The following is a 23,743-nucleotide window of genomic DNA, read 5'->3' on the forward strand; positions in this document are numbered from 1 at the left end:
ATGTTTCTCTGAGTGCTGTGAGCTGCTCTAGCAAGTTAATCAAACCTGAGGAGGGGGTCATGATCTGATCTATAGCCAGTGGGGTCAGAAGCACAGGTAACAACCTGGACTTGTGATTGGTGTCTGAAGGGGAGCAGTTTTGTGGGACTGAGCCCTTAACCTGTGGCATCTTAACGCTGTCTCCGGGTAGATAGTGTCAGAATTGAGTTGACTTATAGGGTACCCAGCTGGTGTCAGAGAATGATTTCTGGTGCGGGCAAAAGACACAGATTGGAATTGGGTATAGATATAGGCAGAAACCTTACTAAAGGTATTATTGAACCGTTTGGGGACCTTGGAGTCAGCTTTGATACCTCCCTCTCCTTCAGCCCGACCACACCCATCACCAGAGTCTGTTGTTTTTACCAACTATAATTCAGAAATCCATCTCCTTTTCTCCATTTACACTGGCACCACCCTCGTCAAGGCTCCCACCTGGACTACGAAACAGGGATTCCTTCTCCTCATTTTCCTGCTCCCACCCAGCCCCACACCAATCTCTGCTCCAACATGACACTCAGAGCAGTCACTTTAAAAACAAATCTGACAGTGTCCCCCTCCCACTTAAAGTCCTTCAGCTTCTCTCATTTATCTTAAGATAAAAGCCCATGTAGTTACCGTGACCCACATCCCTTCACGGTGTTACCGAACGCAAGTTTGTGTGCCCAACGCACAGTGAGGCCAAACAAACCAAACTGTCGAAGTTGGGAGCAGAGAAAGGTTTACTGCAGGGCTCTGCAAGGAGAACGGGGGGCTCATCCTCAAAAATGCACGAACTAGCCGATGGTTTTGGGGGAGAAGTTTTTATAGGCAGTATTTGGGGTGAGAGCTGCAGAGTGTGTGACTTTCTTCTGATTGGTTGGTGGTGAGGTAACAGTGTGGTGTTTCAGGACTCTTGTGCTCAGCCTGAGGTTACCATCCTCCACGTGGAAGGGGGGCCTTAGTTACGGTAGAAGAACTGAAAGATATACTGTTAAGTGTATTCCTTGAGGAGGAACCAAGGACACTGCCCCATCTCTGCACTATTGTTTCTTTCTTTTTTTCAGGCAAGGCTTAATTGGGACTCAAGGAGGGAGGGAAAACAAGTAACAGGTGCCCTTGCTTGCTCCCGGGTTGGGGGGTGGTAAGTTGGTTCCTTATATGGGGTGAGTGAGGTTTGGGGGGAGGGTAGAGGAGGATGAAAAGATGAAGCACAGGAAATCGTGGGGGTGATGAAACTATTCTGTATGACACCATAATGGTGGCTGCATGTCTTGCATTTGTCATTATTGTTTCTTAGCTGCTCCTCCTTTGTTTCTGCGTTCCCTCCCTTCCCTGATTAGCAACTGTTTGCACCTGCCCTTTGAAACGCAGGGAAGGTCTAGGGGGCTGAAGCCCTTTTCCTGCAAATAAGAAATGGGGGACACAGAAAAGCTTTTTGTACCCAAGAGGGTCCCACAGGATCCTTCTCAGTTTCAACAGCATGAGCCATCTCCCATCTCCCACCTCCAGTCTCATCTCCACAACTTCTCACCTCCGTCTCTCTACCCCTCCCTTCCTTCAGTACTGGTCACGGGCTGTGCTTCTCCAGCCGCTGAGCGTTTTTGTGTGCTGTGGCTTTTGCCATGGATTCTTCTTCTCTTGTTCCCCCACTGGCTCTTCCCAGACCTCTAATCCCAGCTCAGGCATCACTTAGGAAAGCTTTTGTGGCTCCCTAGTGCAGGCTATTCTTTTCCTTTATTGTGCTTTTCTTATGTCATTTTGTGATTGAATATACTCATGTTTGTGTGATTTTTCAGATTAATGTCTGTATTCCCAAGTCCACTGTAAACTACAGAAAGTAAAGAGTGCTGAGCTTTGCTCACCCTTGGAGCTCTGTCTAGCATAGTGCCTGGCACAAAACTGACACTCAGTACATATTTGTTGATTGAATGTATGAGTTTGATATGTAGAGTTATAATTGCGTTTGGCATATAAAATATACTCAGATATTTGCTGAATGAATAAGGAATGAATGAATAAGCCTGGGATAGGGAGGGGATAGCAAATGGGAAAACCGTATCTTACATGGCACTGTGTTCCTTGCACATAATAAGCTAAGTAACTATTTTTGGAATGAACGAGTAATCTAATTAGAGCACTTTGAAGAGATAAAAATATTGACCAAAAGAACAAGAATTTGTTTCTTTTATACTTGAAATAATTGATTAAGTGGCCTCCTTAATGTAAATAGAGAACTAACTTGTAAACTAAAAAATAAATTTAAATGGGTACTTCTCTGGTTGTAGATCTATAAACAGCGTGAGGTTCTAGGGGATCATACATTGTGATCATGATTACTTTATAGAAATATTAAGTCTACAGGATGAATTCTCTTGGTTTGTAAAACACGAAACTCTTCCCAGTGGAAAAATGAGCATACATTGAAGTCAATTTAGACTTAAATAGAAATCAAAACAGAACATACATACTTTCCTGTCCCCTGATTACCCTTCTCATGAACCTTGTTTAAAGCCTCATCATCTCTCACATTAAAAAAAAAATCACCAGGGCCATAGAAAATCCATCCACAAGTTTTGAAGGAACTCACAGATGAAATAATGAACCCCTCTGCAGTAGATGGCTGCAGCGATGGTCCCTGGTTTGTATCCACACCTTTAACTGGTCCCTATGTGCACGGGCTCAGGGTTTGGCCATGTGCTTTGCTTTGCCCACAGAATCATGAGCAATGAAATGATTGTTTCTTTAAGCCTCTGTGGGGTTCATGGTTTTACACAGCAAAAACTGTCCCAATCCTGCTGCTCTAATGGCTTTCTAAACGTGAACCTGAGATGTCACGCCACTGCTTAAGAGCCTTCAGGATTCAGTAGTGGTCCTCAGGAAGGAACCGTCAATTCTGGGGGGTCAGGGGCTGGATGAGGAGGCCTGTTAGAAGTCAGGGTTCATTCAGGAGTTGGGTCAGATCTGTGTGAGTGTGTGTGTTTGAGTGGGTCAGGGAAAGGCTCAGTGTCCATGAAATTACATGAGTTTCTGAAGAATCTAATCTAGGGGCAACTTTTCACCTTATTTTGAAAATTCAAAAAGACTCTAAAACACAGAAACATGGATTGGGGATTTTTTGCCACCCATGACACTGACTGAGAGTTCTAAGTCTTGGAGAAGGAGAGATGCTGACAGTCATTTCTCTCCTTGTTGAATTTCTTTTCCATGCATCCTCAGCATCTTAATGCAGTCCTCTGGTTAAGATGCAACCCCCTTCAAGTTGTTAAACAGTGATAAATAGGTCCAGATGCTTTACTTTAAAAGGACATTTTGGTTAATGTTCCTTGAGAAGCAATAGTAACCGATACTGCCCATTTGTCTGGTCATTCTGGGCTCCAGATGGCCTCATCACTGCTTGAGGAAATAGGAATGTTTTATTGAGCTGGAAGATTAAATAATATGTGCTGAGCCACTGCTACCACTTTGGGAGGGGTTTCAAATTTAAGCCTCCAGCATTTCTGGTAAAACATACACCAAGTGTGACAAAGTAATCAAAACTGCTCTCTTTTGCAGCAGGATGTGTGACTTGTTATTGTCTTCACAAACAGCAGTTTCTAGAACTGTCCCTCTTTGCCTACTAGCAGAAAAGCACTTGGGAGCATTACTGACTAAATTTACAAAGGAAGTAGTTTCAGCGCACAAAATGTGTGTGTGTGTGTGTGTATGTGTATATATATATATATATATATATATATATATATATATATATATATATATATATACATACATACACACACACACACACACACACACACACACACAATATGAGTTTCCAAGATCATTAAATATCCTATGTAAAGTTCTGGAAAATGGGATTACCCTGTTAAAATGCTGGTAGGAGATTGGTTTGAAGCCACTGTTGGTTTATCAATTTCAAATGTGTTTCTTGTAAAGTTTGCCTGATTAGTTATGTGATCGTTGTGCCCAGACATGATTATAAAAACATTCCACATTAACACTTTAAAAATTAAAAATAAGGACTTCCCTGGCGGTCCAGTGGTTAGGACTCCGTACTCTCACTGCCGAGGGCCCGGGTTCAATCCCTGGTCGGGGAACTAAGATCCCATGAGCCGTGTGGCGTGGCCAAAAAAATTAATTAATTAAAGTTAAAATTAAAAACAGTTTTTATCAGTAGTTGATCACAAACTATAGGAAACCAGTTTAAACTAGCTGTGGTGGATTGCAAACATGGCCATAATTATTTTCCTCCCTTCACAAGGGGTAGTCTTATCTGCCCCTTGAATCTGGGTTGACCATGTGACTTGCTTTGGCCAAGGGGACCTGAAAACATCTGAGGCAATCAAAGGTTTGAAGAGTGCTTGCACATTGGGGCTTGCCCCCTCTTGTACCTCATAGAACCCTGTGATTGCCCTGTGGAGAAGCCCGAGCTGGCCTGCTGAGGACAATAAATCACATTGTGATTTACTGTCAAATAAATAAATTGATTGTTAAATCAATAAATCACATTAGAGCCCAGTCACTTCCATAGCACCCCAGCCAACCCCCATCCACCTGCCAGATGTAAAAGTAAGGTCATCTTCTAGATCATCCATCTGCCAGCATGAGTGGTGCATGGGTGAACTCAGGCAGGATGGACCAAGGCAGCCCAGCCCAGAATCATTCAGCCGAGTCACCGTATCATGAGCTCAGTAAATGTTGGCTCTAAGCCAGAGTTTTGCAATAGTATGTTACATAGTAAAAGCTAACTACTATATAGCTTCAGCCAAAAAAGAGTCATTGGAAGACCCCTGTGTGTTTTGAGGCTGAACCAAGTGGAGTAAAGGATGGGATAAACTTGAGCCTCAGAACAACCAGTACCAGGTACTTGAATATCAGCACAAAGTAAGACTCACCATTATCTGGGGTGAAGATATTTTTAAAGGCACATATAGCTGGTAAACAATAAAAACTCCAACGTTGACCCCAATAGAACTCCATATCCACTTTGAAAATATTCCCTGCATGACTAGAGCAAAAGAAACAATCTGCTTTGATGGGCCCTTCAAATTTTCCCTGCCCATATTCACCGATGCAAGTACTGCCTGAGAATACTAAGCAAGAAATTCCAACCTTCATCTGGGGTCCTGACACTGGTTTGGTTTTTCATGAAAGGCAAATACATACTAGCTGCAGAAGCTATTGCCCATCAGAATGTTTCCTTTGGATCTTCTCCATTAGTAACACAAGTCACTGCATGGGCCACATAGACTTTTTTTTTTTTTTTTAATATTTATTTATTTATTTGGCTGCACCGGGTCTTAGTTGCGGCACGTGGGATTTTCCTTGCTGCGTGCAGAATCTTCCTTGCGGCATGCATGTGGGATCTAGTTCCCTGACCAGTGGATCAAACCTGGGCCCCCTGCATTGGGAGCTCAGAGTCTTAACCACTGGACCACCAGGGAAGTCCCTGGGCCACATAGACTTTTTTTTTTTTTTTTTTTTTTTTTTTGGCTGTGTTGGGTCTTCGTTTCTGTGCGAGGGCTTCCTCTAGTTGCGGCAAGCGGGGGCCACTCTTCATCGTGGTGCGCGGGCCTCTCACTATCGTGGCCTCTCTTGTTGCGGAGCACAGGCTCCAGATGCACAGGCTCAGTAGTTGTGGCTCACGGGCCCAGTTGCTCCGCGGCATGTGGGATCTTCCCAGACCAGGGCTCGAACCCGTGTCCCCTGCATTGGCAGGCAGATTCTCAACCACTGCGCCACCAGGGAAGCCCCACATGGACTTTTTAAAAAATGTATTATGCTTTCAAGGACTGCCTCAGAATGCAAAAATAAAATTTGCATTAGTAATGTATACTAATGAATAAACGTGAATATTTCAAAGAGTGTAGGCTTCTATAATTTCTTAATTTTTAAAAATTTATTATTGAGATATAATTGGCATAACATTATATAAGTTTAAGATGTATGTGTTGATTTAATACATTTACATATAGTATTATGATTAACACCATTGTGTTAGCGAACACCTCTATTACATCACATGATGATTCTTTTTTGTGGTGGGAACAGTTAAGAACTTACCTCTTAGCAACTTTGAAGTTTATAATACAATACTGTTGACTGTAATCACTATGCTGTGCATTGGATCTCCAAGACTTATTTATCTACTCTTCAGAAGTTTGTACCCTTAACATCTCCCTAATTCTCCTGCTCCCCAGCCCCTGGTAACCACCGTTTTACTCTCTGATTTTACAAGTTTGGCTTTTTTAGATTTTCAACATAAATGATATACAGTATTTTTATTTGATTTTTCTGCACATGGTTATCCAGTTTTCCCAAACCCATTGTTAAATAAACTATCCTTTCCCCGTGGAGTGTTTTTGGCTCCTTTGTCAAATATTAGTTGACTATAAATGCGGGACTTTATTTCTGGGGTTTATTTTGTTCCATTGCTCAAAGTGTTTATTTTTATGCCAGGACCATACTGTTTACCATACTGTTTAAATTACTGCACATCTTCTTCTTGGACAATACCAGCTCGATTTATGGCTTGTTCCTTCTTAGCTGTGTGTCCTTGGGCATGTTGAACAACCTCGCTGAGCCTCAGTTTCCCCATGGTATTCCTCCAGCCGCATTAGGGGCCGGAAGTAGATGGGGTAGAAGGCGGCGCCGATCAGGGAGATGAAGCCGCCGAAAATGAGCGTGGTGCGCAGGTTCAGGGTCATGGCTCCAGCCGGTGGCCTCCCTGACCTGCGGAGCAGCCCTCCGAGATATGTTCTTTATATACCCAATTTCTTGAGGTTTTTTTTTTTTTTTTAATCATGAAAGGATGTTATATCTTGTCAAATACTTTTTCTGCATCTAATGAAATGATCATATGATTTTTACCTTTCATTCTATTAAAGTGGTATATGATATTTATTGATTTACATATGTTGAACTAGCCTTGCATCCCAGGGGTAAATTCCACTTGGTTGTGGTATATAATCCTATTTAAGTGTTATAAATTTGGTTTGCTATTATTTTGTCAGAATTTTTGCATCTATATCGGAATATTGATCTATAGTTTTATTGTAGTGTCTTTACTTGACTTTGATATCAGGATAATGCTGGTCTGATAAAATAATTTTGGAAGTATTCCCTCTTATTTATTTTTTTATTTTGGGGGGATTTTTGTTTTTGTTTTTGGAAGAGTTTGAGAAAGATTGGTATTAATTCTTCTTTAAAATTTTGATAGAATTCGCCAGTAAAGCCATTTGATCCTGAGGTTTTCTGTGTTGGGAAAAATTTTTTTTTTATAAATTTATTTATTATGTTTGGCTGCATTGGGTTTTTGTTGCTGTGTGTGGGCTTTCTCTAGTTGCGGCAAGCGGGGGCTACTCTTTGTTGTGGTGCATGGGCTTCTCATTTGGTGGCTTCTCCTGTTGTGGACCATGGGCTCTAGGCGCGTGGGCTTCAGTAGTTGCAGCACACGGGCTCAGTAGTTGTGGCTCACGGGCTTTAGAGTGCAGGCTCAGTAGTTGTGGCGCACGGGCTTAGTTGCTCTGCAGCATGTGGGATCTTCCTGGATCAGGGCTTGAACCCGTGTCCCCTGCACTGGCAGGCGGGTTCTTAACCACTGTGCCACCAGGGAAGTCCCTGTGTTGGGAAATTTTTCATTAGTCATTCAATCTCCTTACTTGGTCTGTTCAAATTACCTATTTCTTCATGATTCAGTCTTGGTACAAGGTTGTATATTTGCAGGAATTCATCCATTTCTTCTTCTAGGTTAGCTAATTTTCCAGCATATAATTATTCATAGTAGTCTCTTATAATTCTTTGTATTTCTATAGTATCAGTTGGGATGTCTTCTCTTTGATTTCTGATGTTGAGTCTTCTTTTCTTAGTCTACTTAAAGGTTTGTCAGTTTTGTTTATCTTTTCAAACAGTCAGTTCTTAGTTTCATTTTTTTTCTATTGTTTTTCTGGTCTCTATTTATTTCCATTCTGATCTTTGTTATTTTTTTCCTTCTGCTAATTTTGGGCTTAGTTTGTTCTTTTTCTAGTTCCTTGAAGTGTAAAGTTGTTTATTTGAGATCTGTTTTCTTAATATATGCATTTATCACTTTAAACTTTCCTCTCAGAACTGCCTTTTTAGCATCCCATAGGTTTTGGTATGTTGTATTTCTATTTTCATTTATTTTGAGAGATTTTTTTAAATTGCTTTTTTGACCCAAGGTTGTTCAGGAGTCATTGTTTAATTTCCACATATTCATAGATTTTCCAGCTTTCTTCTTGTGATGTCTAGTTTCATACAAGTGTGGTTGGAAAAGATACTTGGTATTGTGGGAGGCATACAGTCTTAGCCAGAGGCAACTCCTGGAGGAGACAGTATGTTTCTCACAGAAAGCAAAGCCCTTACCCTTGACTTGGAATGCACTCTTTTTCCCAGGCCTGAGGAATGTAAAAGAGATTAGCAAAACTATCTCAAGCCAGGAGACCTCAGGGAGCTGAGAGTCCTGGTTGTTCCTTATGGCTGGGGGCTGTGTGTGAGCCTGGTTAAGGGAAGATAATGTTCAAGGATAGTTGTTGTAAACTTGTTGACATCCATGGTAGTGACTGAACTGAGACGATAAGCAATTCCATGGGATTATTGTCTAATAATGAGTTCCTCTTCTGTCTATATAAGATTCAGTAAATTCTAAATAAAGTACCTTGCAACCATCAGTTGTCTTGGTCCTTCTGACCCCATACTCACGGTGCTATTCAGTCCCTTACCCCTCTCTGTTGGGACCTGGAAGACCCCCTGCGGTGGCTGGACCATTGCAGGTATGATTTCGATCTTCTTAAATTTGCTAGACTTGTTTTGAGTACTATCAGTTGATCTCTTCTGGAAAATGTTTCATGTGCACTTGAAAAAAAAAATGTGTATTTTGCTGCTGTTGGATGGAATATTTTACAAATGTCTGTTAAGTCCATTTGGTCTAATGTGTGTTTCAAGTCCAATGTGTCCTTCTTGGGTTCCTTTCTGGATGACCTATCCATTGCTGAAAGTGGGATATTGAAGTCCCTTACTATTATTGTATTGTCTATTTCTCTATTCAGATCTGTTAGTATTTGCTTAATACATTTATGTGCTGTGATGTTGTGTACATAGATATTTATGACTTATATTTTCTTGATGATTGACCCCTTTATCATTATATAATGACTTTCTTTGTCTCTTGTTACCATTTTTGGCTTCAAGTGTACATTGTTTGATAGGAGTGTAACTACCTCTGCTTTCTTTTGTTTTCCACTTATGAAATATATTTTTCTATCCCTTCACTTTGAGTCTATGTGTGTCCTTAAAGTTGAAGTGAGTTTCTTGTAGGCAGCATTTGGTTGGGTCTTGATTTTTTTAAAAAAATTCCATCCAGTCACTCTATGCCTTTTGATTGGTGAATTCAATCCACTTACATTTAGAGTCATTGTTTGTAGGTAAGAATTTACTAATGCCATCTTACTGTTTTCTGGTTGTTTTGTGTTTCCATTGATTCTTTTTCCTATCTTTGTAAATAGGTGATTTTTCTGTAGTGTAAGCTCTATTTCTTATTATCTTTTGTGCATCTGTTCTAGGTTTTTTGCTTTGTGGTTACCATGAGGCTTATGTAAGGCATCTCATAAATAAAACAGTCCATTTTAAGCTGATAGCAACTTAACTTCAATTGTCCACAAAAACTTCATCCTTTTACTCCCCCCTTTTCTATTTTTGATGCCTTTATTTACTGCTTTTTATATTGTATATTCATTAACAAATGATAGTAGCTATAATTATTTTTAAGTTTTCCTTTGATCTTTATACTGTAGTTAAGTGGTTAACACACCACTGCATTACATAATTAGAGTTTTTAAATCTGACTGCTTATTTTTCTTCACCAGTGTGCTGTATACTTTCATATGTTTTCATGTTACTGATTAGTGTCTTTTTGTTTCCACTTAAAGAACTACTTTCAGTATTTCTTACAAGATAGAGCTAGTGGTGATGAACTCCCTCGGCTTTTGTTTGTCTTGGAAAGTCTTTATTTCTCCTTCATATGTGCAGGATGGAGTATTCTTGGCTGGTGATTTTTTTCTTTCAACTCTTGGGATGTGTCATTTCACTCAGTCCTGGCCTGTAGAGTATCTGCTGAGAAACCCATTGATAGCCTAATGGGGATTCCTTTTGTAGGTTATCATTTCTTTTCTATGGCTGCTTTTAGGATTCTCTTTATTTTTGAGTTTTGACAGTTTTATTATAATGTCTTGGAGAAGATCTTTTTGCATTGAGATAACAAGTTGATCTGTTAGCTTCATGAATTTGGATGTCCAGTTCTCTTCCCAGGTTTGAGAAGTTCTCAGCTATTATTTTTTTAAATAAGCTATCTGACCCCTTCTCCCTCTCTTCTCTTTCTAGAACCCTGAATATTCTAATATTTACTCCTTTGGTGGAATCCTACAAGTCACATAGGCTTTCTTATCTGTTTTTCATTCTTTGTTCTTTTCTAACTGGATTATTTCAAAATTCCTATCCTCTCACTTGTTTATTCTGTCTTCCATTTGTTCTACTTTATTGCAGATGCTCTCTATTGCATTTTTCACTCCATTCATTGAGTTCTTTAGCTGCAGAATTTTTGCTTGGTTCTTTTAAATGATTTTTCTCTTTGGCAAATACCTCATTTTGAACATTTATTTTTTTAATTTATTTTTTGGCTGCATTGGGTCTTCGTTGCTGTGCGCGGGCTTTCTCTAGTTGCAGCGAGTAGTGGCTACTCTTCGTTGTGGTGCAGGGGCTTCTCGTTGTGGTGGCTTCTCTTGTTGCAGAGCACGGGCTCTAGGCATGCAGGCTTCAGTGGTTGTAGCTCGCGGGCTCTAGAGCGCAGGCTCAGTAGTTGTGGCGCACGGGCTTAGTTGCTCTGCAGCATGTGGGATCTTCCCAGACCAGAGATCGAACCCGTGTCCCCTGCATTGGCAGGCAGATTCTCACCCACCGTGCCACCAGGGAAGTCCCGAACGTTTATTTTTTAATTGACCTAAAGTTAGTACATAACATTAGTTTCAGGTCTATAACATAATTCAATATTTGTATACACTGCAAAGGGATCACCACCAAAAGTCTAGTTACCATCCGTCACCATGCAGTTGACCCCCTTCACCCATTTTGCCCAACCCCAACCCTCTTCTACTCTGGTAACTACCAATCTGTTCTCAGTATCTGTGAGTTTTTGTTTTTTCTTTTGATTTTTAGATTCCACATAAAATGAAATCATACAGTATTTGTTTTTCTCTGTCTGACTTATTTCACTTAGTATAATACCATCAAGGTCCATCTATACTGTCACAACAGGCACAATTTCATCTTTTTATGAATGAGTAGTATTCCACTATACACACACACGCGCACACCACATCTTCTTTATCCATTCATCCAATGATGAACACTTAGGTTTTTCCATATCCTGGCTATTGTAAATAATACTGCAATGAATATAGGGGTACATATATCTTTTTGAATAAGTGTTTTCATATTCTTCAGATAAATATCCAGAAATGGAAGAGCTGGGTTGTATGGTAGTTCTATTTTTAATTTGTTGAGGAACCTCCATACTGTTCTCCATAGTGGCTGCACCAATTTACATTCCCACCAACAGTGGACAAGGTTTCCCTTTTCTCCACATTCTTGCCAACACTTATTTCTTGTTTTTTAGATAATAGCTATTCTAACAAGTTGTGAGGTGATATCTCATTGTGGTTTTGATTTGCATTTACCTGATAATTAGTGATGTTGAACATCTTTCTGTAGATATATGTATGTCTTCTTCTGAAAAATACCTACAGTTGACTCTTGAACAAAGCAGGAGTTTGGGGTACCAACCCTCTAACACAGTCAAATTTGCAAGTAGCCGTATAGTCAGCCCTCTGTGTCCCTGGTTCTGCATCTGTGGATTCAACCAATCGTGGATTGTGTAATGATACTGTAGTACATATTTACTGAAAGCAGCTCACATACTAGTGGACCTGCACAGTTCAAACTTGTGTTATTCAAGGGTCAACTGCGTTTAGATCCTCTGCCCATTTTTTAAATCCGGTTGTTTGCTTTTTTGCTCTTGAGTTCTTGGAGTTCTTTATATATTTTGGTTATTAACCCGTTTTTGGATATATAATTTGTAAATGTTTTCTCCCATTCAATAGATTGCCTTTTCGTTTTGTTGATGGTTTCCTTTGCTATGATAATCACGATTTTTTTTGTGTTTGTATGTGTGTGTGATTTCATTGAATTGTCTTTCTGGTTTTTTTGTACCTTGTTGAGTTTCTTCAAAACAGCTCTTTTGAATTCCTTACCACTAGATCACAAAACTTTGTGCCTTACATCTTGGTTATTGAAGAAGTATCTTTTGTTGATGACATGATTCCTTGATTTTTTTTTCATATTACTTGTAGTTTTGCATTACTACTTCACATGTGAAGGCAAGCAGATACTTCTTTAAATCTTTGCTAGTTGCTTTCAGGTAGAGTATTCAGTTTGTCACTGCTGTTACTATCTAGGGTTTTCTCCATTTCTGTATGGGTACACCTGCTCCGCTCTTCCTGCTCCCTCTTGTGGCAGGATTCTTGAGCTTTTATGTCTTCTCTTCTTACAACTCGTCAGGGTGGCTACTGGAAACCTTTCTTGCTTTCCAGAAGGTGGCACTACAGCTCACGTTCCAGAAGGTGGCACTATAGCTCACGTTATGATTTTTCCCTTGCCCGTAAACCCTGGCCTGTTTTCTGAGCTCACTCACTATCTACAGAGCTAGCTCTCACTGCTGTACTTGGGAGTGTGCACAAGCAACCAGCTGCAGTGTGGCGGGAGGTGTGTATTTAGCATTCAGGGAATTGAAGGTGCCCACGGACCTGGTAGGTAGGTCCCCAGGTGTGGTACCCACCCAGAGGCTTGACTTCCTGCTGAGTGTATTCAGCAGGAACCATGTCCCTTTAATGCCCTTTGATAGGATATTCTTTTCTGCCTTTTTCTTGTTCTCTTCCCTCCTCACAGTCATGGAGGTCCTGTCTCTGTACTCTGGGTGCTGGTGGAGGAAAATGGGTTTCTTCACCTGCATCCTATACAACTAGGGTAGTCAGCACTCATTTCCTGCTCTTGTTCTTCACTACTAGAGAGGTTGGGAGAGGTTGACAACCCCTGATAGTTCAGCCCCATGCAGCTTAGGCTGAAAAATAATTGGTGTCCTCTATACGAAAGCTTGCTTTCATAGTGATCTCAATGTTATGAATAGCAAACCACAAGTAGCGTTAGCTAGAAACTGCTAACTCATCTCTCCTAGGAAATTAGCTTGCTTGTTAGTTACAGAATATTCCTTTTAGGGCATATTCTTACCCACTAGTATAAAATACAGTATTTGAAAGCTGTACACACACACACAAAAATCACTGTCAAAAGTTTGATTCATTTCACACAACCAAGGTTTGAATAATATATTTCGGGTATTGCTTTAAATAGATCATAAATAGCAAATTATAGATATATATCAGCTGTTTCTGTTTACCTAACATTACTCGTGCAGAAAAAACTGAATGGATGAAAGTGACCACATTTTGAAGCACTCCAGGTCATGCATTTGACTAAGTTCAAAGCAATACTGCAATATAGCTCTAGTCTAGCAACTTGCTTCTCTTTATCTCATTTCTCTTTCTTTGAGATAAAATAGAAGGCCAAAAATAAAGGGCAGGGAAAATGTGATTATAAGCAAGAATCATTAAGTTATCAAAACTGAGTTCATAAATATTTGGTCATGCATCATGACCACAGACAAGAACGAGAGAATAGAATGATGTCTTTTTTATCACATATTTACCTAGAATTCTTCTTTGTTTATTTCCTTTAGTAAATTATTCTTGAATTAAATATTGTGTACTAAAGACATAAATATAATTACTAAAAAGCATAACATACTACGGAGTTTAATGTGCTGAATAGGTTTTGCATAAAGTAGTATTTGATTATTCATTATTGATCATGTGAAAAGTATCTGTATCTGCTACTATTGAATATAGTTTAAAATTAATGATTCTGATTTCACTCAGTAGATTTGACCTTTTTTGAAACAGGCAATTTGGCTTCAAAGAGCATTTTCATGATTATTTTTTGCATATGCTAAAAATAATTTATGCTACCAGTAAATTAAACTTTGGCCTTTTTGTTGATTAGAGTTTACTTATGCAGAAACCTGTTTCATATCATCTAGACGTCATTGCTTCCAGACTGCGGTTTTCTATTTTTTGTGTGGCTTTTGTGTTTACAAATGACATCATTGTTTTACCACCTACATAAAGTCGTAATTATTATTTTTAAAATTAGCTTATGTCTTCTTGATTAAATCAGTGTTTTTCTTCAAGTCATTGCCTGGTATATCCCAAAAGTACAAATTATGTGTACTCACACATTCAGGTATATTAAATATTTTAAAGATTTTTATCACTGCATTCCTGTAAGCATGAACACTTTCATTATTAAACAGAAAAGCACTCCTTTCTTTCCAATAAAGCTTTAGAACAAAATAATGGTGGGGATGGCTATTGGTTGGTACACTGTCTTCTTTGGCCAGAATTCCATAACACCCTTTAAAGTACTTCATGATGTGTTAACTGATTGCAACAGACAGATCAAACTACCTTATGGGAAAAGGGTGGAGCAGAAATTTATCGTCTCATGTAACCCACCAGCAGTGGAGCTAGATAGGCATCAGTGATGTCTGCTCCCACTCCCACTCTTGCCAGCACACACAGGCACACACACATACGCACACACACACAAACACACTACATTATCTCTGCTGCTCTCTCCCTACTGGTCTCATTCTCTTCCACAGCAGAGAGAATTTTCCACAGAGAGAGTACCTCACATGGGAACCCTGGGTACCCATCTCGACAGTTTTCTGACCAATGAGGAAGGGAAACTTCTTCTCTAGCTACAATCCAGAAAAGTCTGGGGAAGAACTTTGGCCCAGCTGGGGCCATTGGACTTCTTCTCAGACTACTTACTGTGTGTGGACAAGGGGATAGAGACTGTGGTTGACAATTCCAGAAACGCCTGGATGAAGTGAGAGAGGAGCATCTCCTTAAAGAAGATTATTGTTCTGATGAGATAATTGATAGAAGTTCTCCAAAACAAGTCTATAATCCAGTTGTGAGCCAAGAGATCTAAACAGAGAACAGAATACCATGCAAAAAGCCTCTCCAAAGATTTTTTTTAATGATTATTATGATAAAAGTTTCAGTATGCCAAGAAGTCAGAACAACTAAAAATTTTATATGCTTAGTACAAGACTGCAAATATATAGAGTCAAAATTGATAGAAATGCAAGGATAAATAGACAAATCCACAATCATAGTGGGAAATATTAACACTCTTCTGGTTTAATATATCAAAAAGATAAAAATCATTAAGGCTATAGACAATTTGAACTACACAATCACATTTGACCTGAGAGAAATACTGCACCCAGTAGAGGCAAAATCACGTACTCTTTTCAAACACACAATTTATAAAAATTGGTCCATAAAACAAGTATCAACATAGCTCAAAGAATCAGTACCATAAAGGTCATGTTCTCTGAGCTAAATGTGATTCAGCAGGAGTTCCACTTCCTGTGTGGCCAAGTAGGCTCCTAATAAAGTGACTCTGCAACAGAGAACTGAAAACTCTGAACAAAATATAAAAAACTGTCTAAAGGCTCCAGAGAGTGAACCAAAGCAGGCACATTTTGGATGGGAGTAAAATTTGGAGAAAAGGATTAGCCTAGAGTGATTTCACCATTTTTAATGAAACTACTTTTTAAAAGGTAAACAATGCACAACAACTTTTGGCAGTGCTCCCCACTTATTCACAGATTGCTTGATGGGGGAGATTGATTAACTTGAAGTAGAGATTTGGTAACTACTAAACAGATGTCTTTTGATTGTGAATATATATGCCTAACCTCATCCCAGCCAAATAATCTAATGGTTGGCCAAAAAAAATTTTTTCCATTTCCCCCTAAAATCAATTCTTTGACTTTACCCTTTAGGCTATGTGGACTCCCTCAGCCCATTCCATCATGACTGATTCTGAAACTGAGTAGTCCTAGCTCACTTGGTTACCTTTGAAAATTCATTCCAAAAGGATGTGTATTTACACAGACATAGAAAGATGACTTAATCCTTCATGATAGGGAAATTAGAAATCACTCACTAGTCCTTCCTTTTCTCCTCCCTTCCTCCCTTCTTTCCTTCCAGTAAGTTAGAGAAATAAATGTAATGCCTCTGAAATCATCTTTGTTAGATTAGTAGCATGTCACTAATTCAATGATGGGTTTGTGGGACTTCCCTGGTGGTGCAGTGGTTAAGAATCCACCTGCCAATGCAGGGGACACGGGTTTGATCCCTGGTCCAGGAAGATCCCACATGCCATGTAGCAGCTAAGCCCGTGCTCCACAACTACTGAGCCGTTGTGCCACAACTACTGAGCTGGTGTGCCACAACTACTGAGCCAGTGTGCCACAACTACTGAAGCCCGTGCACCTAGAGCCCGTGCTCCACAGCAAGAGAAGCCACCACAATGAGAAGCCCATGCACCGCAACGAAGAGTAGCCCCTGCTCGCCGCAACTAGAGAAAGCCCCTGTGCAGCAACGAAGACCCAACGTAGCCAAAAATAGATTAATTTTTTTTAAAAAAAGGGTTTGTAATTAGAGTAAAGTTCTTTCTAGTTGCCCATATTACTTTTTTAACCGTGTGTAAAGTCTCACTAATGAAGGACAAATCTGGTAAATAGAGACAATTTAAGCTACATTCATGTGGCTCATGTGTATTTGCAACAATTTTGAATGGTAAAGACCCCAAGGATACACCAATACACTTGCTAAAAGTTCAATGAGAAAGTTAACTGGAAATTGATCATGGCAACCAAGAGCTGAATAAAGAGCACATGAAAAAGCAAAGCAGAAACTAACACACCATTGTGAAGCAATTATATGCCAATAAAGATGTTAAAAAAAAAAAGAAAAAGAAAAAGCAGAAACTGCTGAAAGATGAGAATATAGTCTACGTAAAAGACAAACAAACAAAAACACACAGAAAAAAAAACCTCTTTAAAAAGGTGGAGCTGCTTTTTCCACTCTTGCATGGAGGAGATACTCTTAGCAAAAGGCACCTGTAATGAGTCAAGTAAAGGAAATGTTTTTGATTATATGAGGAATTCTTTTAAGAAAGAAAATAGGGTATATTTATAACTTGTCAGTTATTTTGAGTTTTATGGCTGTGACTTCTTGTTAGCTGCCAAACAAGCAAATTGAATGTTTTTCTGTCTCCTGGCAATCTCTCAGTCACAATGCCTGATGCCCTATTAACAAAAATTATATGGTATGTCAGTAAGTTGGGTTTTATTTCAACACACAAATGCTTTTAGTAAGTTTTCAAAGTGGGAATAATCCATTTTCTCTTTTCAGAAGATGTTTTAACTTTGCTTGTAAGCTATTAACAAGAGTGAAATCTCTAGGAAAAAAAATCCATAGAGAACAAGGTTGAAGAGGAATCTGATGGGATGTTAAGAGTGGTTCTCTCTTAAGAATGGGATTTTAGTTAATTTTACTTTCCTTTGTACTTTCCTATATCTTTCTACCCTGAAGATATATTTCTAAATCAGGAGAAAAAAGTCATTAAAATGGAAAACATCTCTGACAAAGGCCATATTACAACCAGTCCATTTCTCAGGGCAGTCATTTTATTTCTATAAACAGCAGATATTTACTGACACCGTTTGTTTATCTTTATGGTCCTTCTTAGTTCGTAGCAAAGTAATATAACAATAGGTCTATGTGTAAGGCACAATACTGAGCATTGCAAGACATATACAGAATTTACATGTAAAGAATTAAAAATTATTCATCTTTACAGGGACCATACAATATAAATGGTATCTGCATTTTACAGATTAAAGAAAGTGTCAGTGAGGTAAGTGACTTGCCCAGTGGCACATAAGCAGGAAGTGGCTGGGCTAGACTGTGGCAGTAATGACCCCCAAAGAAGGACATCTCCTTATATACATACCCTTTTATCCACACTGACTCTAGGCCATGTGACTTGTTATGTCCTATCAGACATTAACAAAGAAGATACAAGTAGATACAATGTTATATGTTAATTATACCTCAGTAAGAAAAAGACACAAACAGAGCCTTGAAAAATACTTGCTCACTGGGGCTTGTCTTCTCCTACTGTTCTTTGGGACCCTGAGTCTACCATACGAAGAAGCTTGGGCTAGCCTATTGGAAGATGAGACACCATGTGGAGCAGAGATGGGCTTGGAGAGGAAGGCAGAGCCTTGCAGATCATGACTGAATAATAGCCTTGATCAACAAGTGTAACAAACTAAGAATGGAATTTTATTTTGTTTTAAGTGTAGATTGCTAAGCAAAATTGTAGTAAGATGGCTCAAAAAAACATGCAATCAGAACAAGGAAGAAGAGATGGGCGATAATCGCAGCCATTTAGGGAAGAAGCAAGGTGATGGCCACATTTTTGGAAACGATGCACCAGACTCAAAGCCTGCTACAGAAGCTGAATTCTCGCGACTTAATGCCTAACATTTTGAGAAGTGCATGGAAGGAGAAGTAATTTTTTATATCTGCTCTGTGCCAAGCAGTTTACACTCAATGTCTCCTTTAATTTTTATACCAATCCTAAATAAGGTGAATATTATTCTTCCCATTGTACGAAAGAGAAAACTGAAGCTTTAGACAGTTTGAAAAATGTGCCCAAATTCAAGGGTGGTGAAGTCAGAATTTGAAACCAAGCCTGTGTAACATATCATAAACAAACATGGGACAATGTGGAGGGAAGAGTTGAGTTGAACTTGAAACCTGCATCTGAGACACTGACGAGCATTTAGGTGTGGATATTCAGCCACCAGAGGAAGGGAAACTCCCAAGGGTCTTGGGAGACGCCAGGAAGCAAATGGGGGTCAGCTGAATTTGACTTCCCTCACACAATATACTTTATGTATACACTGATAAATTCAAGTTATCCAAAAATGTCATCTAAGCCAACCAAGTCAAATCTTTGTCATCTTGAACAGAGTGAATAAATGATCTCTGAAACAAAAATAACTCATCTGGTAATTGAAGCATTCTTTTAATGTTTTCAAGTCAACAGTGGCACAAGTAATCAAGGTCTTATATTACTGATGTTGATGTACTGTCTGCTGAATTTGCAGGAAGCCAAAAACCAGATTGTCAGTAAAACATTTGGAGGATATGATGAGATACATGGCAACCATCTATATTTTATATAAACATTCTTCCTTTCCCCCTTAAATACGAGGTTGGCAAACTTTTTCTGTAAAGGGCCAGATAGTAAATATTTTAGACTTTGCAAGCTACAGATTCCATCACAACTATTCAATTCTGTTGCGACTACTCAGCTCTGCCATTGTAGTAGGAAAGCAGTCTTAGAATATATGTATACAAATGAGTATGGCTGTGTTCCAATAAAACTTTATTTATATCCAAACAGTGGGCTAGATTTGGTTCCAATAAAACTTTATTTATATCCAAACACTGGGCTAGATTTGGTCCACAGGGTACAGTTTGCTAACCCTTGCCTTAGATAATTATGTAAGCTAGTAGTGTTATTTTCTGATTTACATGTACCTTCTAAACCTTTTCTTGGAATGGATACTTGATTCATTTTATTGTTTTAAAAATTATAATGATGTTATCTATGAAACTAGAATACTAAGATCATTCAGATTTTGAGGGAAGAAACTATTTCTTTTGATCTCCTGCACTTCACTCAGGATATGGAATATATTAAGTGCTCAGTTAATGCCCATTTATACACTGATGAATTAATTGCATCTAGTCAACCCCCTTGTCTCAGAGGTGAGGATAATGGTACATTTGAAGAAGCACTGTGGCTACTAGGGGATGCTCAGAACTGCACAATGAGAAGGTGTAAGTTCTAGTTCTGATTCTGGCCATAGCAGTAAATTGCTACAAGTCACTTCTTTTCTCTGGACTAATCTTCATCATCATTTAAACCAGGGAGCTGGTTTGTGGCAGACTCTTTGACTGCCTAGTTGACTGCCATTCCCAGTCTTCTTCCTTGCCTATCTCTGTACAGAGGTTGAAAATGCCAAATCTTCACTATCCAGCCAATTTTGCAGTCAGAATTGGCCATATGACTCAGTTGTGGCCAGTGAGATAGAAGGGAAATTATAGGAGACTTCTGGGAAAGATTCCCTCCCACCCACCCCCACCATGAAAGGTGCAGGGCATGTAAGGAGAACTTTTCCTTTCCCACTTGTACACCCTGTCATGCATGAGCTGTGGCATCCATATCACAACCATAAGGCCATAAGCCTTTATGAAGCCATAGACACCTCTAGTTTGGTGCTGTTATTTTGCAGCCAGATTCATTTCAACCAATGTGGTGAACTTTACGGTATGTTTTCGATCTGTGACTAAAGTCACATAGTCAGTTAATCAAGGAACAAAGCCTTGAAGTCAGTCACCTAATTCATGTGCTTTTACTCGTATATGAATCTCCTTCTTTATTTAATGTTCCATTTTATATTTCATCCATTCATTTATTTAACTAAATTTATTGGGACTACTTCTGCAATGTAGTCATTCCCTTAAGTAGACATTGATACCCATAGTTCATAGATGGTATTTTGCATGAATGAACTCAAAAACGACGTGCAATCAACTGAGATATGCTTTGATTAAAGCTGAGGGTTTGGTTTTTTTTTTTCCCCAGATACGTCATCCAATACAAAATCATAAATGATTTTTAAAAACTTAAAGCCAGAAAATACTGAGCAGTGTCGTTTGATTTTTGATGAAAACCAAGCAGTTCCGTTCTAATTAGGCCACGTAGAACAATTCTAGTTGGGCTGGGGGAAAAAAAAAGTTGCTGTGACAATTTCAAAACAAAAAAAATACTCTCAGATCACACTAGAAACATTTAGAAGCTATATGTTAATCAGTTTATTCAATCGCCCCCAATTCAGAATAACTATTTTTCATTGGGTGTTTTATTTATTTTCTTTTCATGATGAAGTCAAGACTACCCTTGTAATAGTGAAGTATTTGAGACCAAATATTTAGGGAAGATTCATTTTATGCAGCCAATGGACCAGAGAGGATTTTAGAAAACCAGAGATAAACATAAGAGCGCGGGGGAAAATTAATCAAAATCTGATAATCTAGGTCGTTAATGGGGCAGATGGGGAATGGCAGGAAATCAGAATATAAAAATAGTACTAAGCTACTGCTTACTATTGAATTAATGACAATATGGCATCTTGGAATAATTTTTATAATATTTAATTATAAAAAGTTTACAAAATAGAGACCCAAAAAAATGAGGAAAAAGGAAAGTAACAAATTCGTGATATAAGTAGGAGTAACAAGTTAAATAATGTATGTTCTTTGTAAAGAATAAATTATTTAGACTTTTTGAGTAGAGAATGATTTTTTTGGTGGAGAAAATATCCTACCCAGTCTCTTTCAATGGTGACTCAATTTTATGATTACAATAATAAATTGTTACCTGTTTTTAATGTCTTAATTTTATATTATATACCAAAATATTAGTTTGGACATTCATCTCCCATGTCATTTGTATTATAGAACATCTCACTTTCAAACCATGTAACTAACCAAAAGTTATATGATGGACTAACATTTTCATTGACTCTGATACTGTCTTATACTTCTTGGTCCCTGGATTTACATAGGAGGTTTCTATTTCAAAATGACTTCTATAATTTAAAATTTTTCACTTCACATTGTTTACCACAGTGTAAGAGTAACTTTTCATTCTTGGCTTATAAACTTTAACAGTACTAAGCAAATACTGTTTAGTCTAGCTAAATTTTAGTCCAGATAATTTTATATTACACAAGTAAAGTTCGATATTTCTGCAAATTTCCTTTAATTCTATTGTGCATATGTGGTAGATTACAAATATGGCTACAATATTTTTCAGTTCTTCCCACCGAGAAGTGAAATCTATTTTCTCCTCCCTTGAATCTGGGCTGGCCAAGTGGCCTGCTTTGATGAATAGAATGCAGTGTAAGAAATGTCCAAAATTCTGAGCCTAGGACTAAAGAGTCCTTCCAGTTTTTGCTTTCTTGTGGCTCTTGGGACCTTTTCACCACCATGTAAGCTAGCCAGAGCTAGCTTGCTAAAGAATAAGAGACAAAATGGAGTAGAGATAAGTTATCCTAGCTGAGGGCCCCCAAAACCAAGTAGCCCCCAGCCAACCACAGAAACAAGAGTGAACCCAGCCAAGACCAGCAGGAGAAATTCCCTGTTGAGCCCAGCCTAAATTGCTGATCCATAGAATACTAAGCTAAATGAATGATTGTTCTTTAAAGATAATCAATTTTGGGGTAGTTTGTTACACAGAAATAGCTAACTGGTGTAACCTGCCTCTAAGGGACATTAGTGCATTTTTCCACTTTCATTTCCACAAGTTTATTCTTTTGTAATTTGGTGATTTTTTTAAGTCATTTAAATTATAGTCTTGGGTATGACAAAAATAGATGTGTGCTGGACTTTGAGGGGGATCAATAATAAACACCTTCCCCTCAAACTCCCCCTCAAGTTTAGAACCAATTAAGTGACAGACCCAGGAGTAAGGCAGAAGGAGAATAAACTGTCACTGAAATCACTGGTTAGTCCTGGCCTGGAGGAGGTGGCCTAGATTATGAGCTTGATGCTACTGAGTTTACAGACTGAGAATTACATACCCACTCACAGCCCCTGCTTGAATGAGTTTCCAGCCACTCTCTGGTGGGGAGCCAGCCCTTGTGAAACTTAAAGCAGGGGGGAACAAATTAGATTATATGTCCTCTGTAGGCAGGAAGTGCCTGAGGACATGGAGGAAAAATTGTGTCAAGATGGGCAAGTTTCTTTTCCCAGATTCACCAAGAGATAAGTCACCATCCTCAGCAAAGGAGCACAGAAAGGCCAGGGATACCACTTTAATGAACTGTTTCTCCCAATGTACAGCTATATCAGGAGTAAAAAATAGGTGCTAACACTGTCACAAACTGAAAATGATATGGGTAACCTGAACATTACTTACAAGATTTAAAATAAGAAGTAGGGACTTCCATCGTGGCTCAGTGGTTAAGAATACGCCTGCCAATGCAGGGGATGCGGGTTCGAGCCCTGGCCCATGAAGATCCCACATGCTGCGGAGCAGCTAGGCCCGTACACCACAACTACTGAGCCTGTGCTCTAGAGCCCACAAGCCACAACTACTGAGCCCGTGTGCCACAACTACTGAAGCCTGTGCACCTAGAGCCCGTGCTCCACAACAAGAGAAGCCACTGCATTGAGAAGTCCGCACACCGCAATGAAGAGTAGCCCCCGCTCGCCACAACTAGAGAAAGGCCTGCACACAGCAATGAAGACCCAATGCAGCCAAAAATAAATAAATAAATTTATTTTAAAAATAAATAAAATAAGTATATTGAGAAAAGGCAAAAAACCATTTTGTCATAGATGATGATAATAATAATAGTAATGATAACAGCAAATGGTTTTTGAGCATTTGCTATAGCCAGAAGTGTTCTCATGAAAGTATTTCATTCTCATATAACCCTATGATATAGGTATTCTTGTTATCCCCTTTTTACAGATGGGTATAATGAGGCACAGATAGCCTAAAAATGGCCCCACAATAGACAAGATGGAAT

The 23,743-nt window shown here is 39.0% G+C and overlaps 1 protein-coding gene and 1 long non-coding RNA gene across 7 annotated transcripts in view; both read left to right on the forward strand.

Moving 5' to 3' along the window:
- LOC309621203 lies at positions 1 to 22,869 on the forward strand. Its single transcript, XR_014239817.1, has 2 exons — positions 1 to 6,552; positions 6,608 to 22,869. It is a non-coding gene; the product is annotated as an uncharacterized lncRNA (long non-coding RNA).
- LOC309621159 (uncharacterized protein) overlaps positions 1 to 23,743 on the forward strand; it is an 80,542-nt gene that overhangs the window by 4,173 nt on the left and 52,626 nt on the right. The gene's annotated exons all lie outside the window — the stretch shown is intronic.

The sequence above is a fragment of the Balaenoptera borealis genome (genome assembly GCF_965194805.1).
Source record: "Balaenoptera borealis genome assembly, chromosome: X".
In the NCBI taxonomy this organism is placed as follows: domain Eukaryota; kingdom Metazoa; phylum Chordata; class Mammalia; order Artiodactyla; family Balaenopteridae; genus Balaenoptera; species Balaenoptera borealis.